Source organism: Arachis ipaensis, chromosome B04 (assembly GCF_000816755.2).
Source record: "Arachis ipaensis cultivar K30076 chromosome B04, Araip1.1, whole genome shotgun sequence".
NCBI lineage: Eukaryota > Viridiplantae > Streptophyta > Magnoliopsida > Fabales > Fabaceae > Arachis > Arachis ipaensis.
In genome coordinates this window covers 110,499,689-110,501,935 of record NC_029788.2, presented here as the reverse complement: position 1 = coordinate 110,501,935, position 2,247 = coordinate 110,499,689, and the positions used below count along the sequence as shown (strand labels likewise).

Sequence of the window (2,247 nt, the reverse complement as noted above, 5' to 3'; positions counted from 1 at the left end):
AAGACGTTAGTGCTTATTAATTCACTAGTTGATATAGTTGTGCATATTAAAATCTTATTTATTTTTCTTGTTTGTTTCCTATAACGTGTGCGTTGCCTTAAGATTATAGTTTTGATCTAATTCATGTAATTTGTAACCAACGGGAAATAATCCAAGTTAAATTTTTTAGTTTTGATTGGTAATTCAGTTGAATAGGATTGTATTTGAATTCACACATGCATGAATGTGTTATTTGTTCACAAATGTATTTTATGCAACGCTTAAATCTTATTTTCAAAATAATTGAAATGAATAAAACAGAATTTCCGACCTGCCGGATTCGAACCAGCGACCTAAGGATTTCTGTTATTTCAAACTATAGTCCTCCGCTCTACCAACTGAGCTAAGGTCGGTTTTGATACTTTGCCTGCTTATTGTTTAATTAGATGCATTTTTAAGTTGTGTTAAATATTTATGTGGAACTATTTTTTTTTTTAATGCAAAGTTACACATTTCATCAAGACTTTTTAGAAGAATGTATTAATTCATATGCTTCAAATTTACAAAAGCATGTAATTTAAAACTTTCTTTTTTTGAACAAATTTTTTGATTGGCTTGGACAATCCGCAGTCGTAGGCCTAATAATCAAAAATTTTTTTCATATCTAAACTACACTTGTCATTTATTCTTAGGAAATTTCTTCCTTCTAATAAGTTTTTCCATATCCAAGTTCCTTGCTAGTATCTACTTACTTTCTAGAACTCTTGCTTAGGAAAATATATACCTTTTAAAACCTTAACCCACAGTGGATTCGGATTCTGGTGTATCATCCAAGCTTGTTTTGCTAGTTGGTGCCATATTCTGGTGATAAAATTCTTTAAAACCCATCTATGCTTCTTTTTTACTAGCACATAATTTATCCCAACTCTTCCAACAAATACCCCTTTCCTTGTCAGTCGACCTCCACTAAAATTGGGCTATCTTGGCACATAATTTCCTGGAGAAGCTTTTCAAAAATCTGAGCACTCCCATGGCATAGGTTGGGATGGCTTGGATTACTGTTTTTATTAGGACTTCTTTGCCTGCTTGATTGAGCAGTTTCTGTTTCCAGCCTTTAATCTTGTTAGTAACCTTTTCTTCTATCCATTCTAATGCTTTGCACTTTGATCTTCTCCATCTAGCTGGTAGTCCTAGGTATTTTCATCTTTGATCAAAATCAAATGCCAAAAGCCAAAAGAACTTCTTCTAGATAATTCCATTCTACTCTATCATACGCCTTGTTCATGTTTAGCTTGATAGCCAAGTTGAAGTTTCTCTTATTTCCTTCTGATTCAAGGCATAGAAGGCTTCTTGAACAATAAATATGTTGTCTTGGATCATTCTCTCCTACAAAAACACTTTGCACCGGCGACATAATGTGATTCATGATACTTTTCAGTCGATTAACCATACTTTAGATATGATCTTGAATAACTAATAGGTGATTCAAATTTTCGACTTGCTTAATTTTTGGGACCAGAACCACATGTGTTTCGTTAACCTCCGCTGGAAGGCACCCCTCTTTGAAGAACAATCTCACAACCGTGCATATGTCCTTTTCTATAGTCTTTTAGTGTTTCTGGTAGAATAATCCATTCAGTTCATCAGATTCTGAGGCTTTCAAGTTACCCATGTTAAATGCCGCAGATCTTATTTCTTGTGTTAGCTTTCTGTTCATCTCTTCAGTGACTCTTTTAGGAATAACCTCCGTACATTTCTTCATGTCCACTTTGCCTCTAGTTGCGAATAACTTGAACTTATATCACCATTTTGCATATGGGTTTGTATCCCAAATGCTATCTTTGAATTTTTTATTTGGGTCATTCTACTGTACAAATCTATTTGTATAGATTTTGTCCAAATTTTTTAATTTTTAATTTTTGTGCTATAATATGGAATATCTGGCTTGAACGGAACAGAAGGATCTTTCAGAATACAGGAAAAGGGGTTGACGATATTATCCACCAGTCGCTCATGAACTTTAAGGAGTGGCTAGGTGTAGATCCCTTTTGTTGTTGATGGCAATGCCGAAGATGACAAGAAGTATCATGTAGTGCTGAATAGTTTATGCCTTTAACTGGTGTTCTCCTATTTGTTTATTCTCATCGCTCCACTTGTTGTGTTGAGCTTGTTCATTCAAAAAAAAAAAGTAAGTGACGCGTGGAATGTTACTCCATTGAAAATTGAATCGCAACTTAAAAAGGGAGGGTGTAATCCTAATCCATGTGC

At 34.3% G+C, this 2,247-nt stretch overlaps 1 non-coding gene across 1 annotated transcript; it reads right to left on the bottom strand.

Annotated features, from left to right (window-relative positions):
* On the bottom strand, positions 305-392 carry TRNAY-AUA. Its single transcript is given in 2 exon segments — positions 305-340; positions 356-392. It is a non-coding gene; the product is annotated as a tRNA-Tyr (tRNA).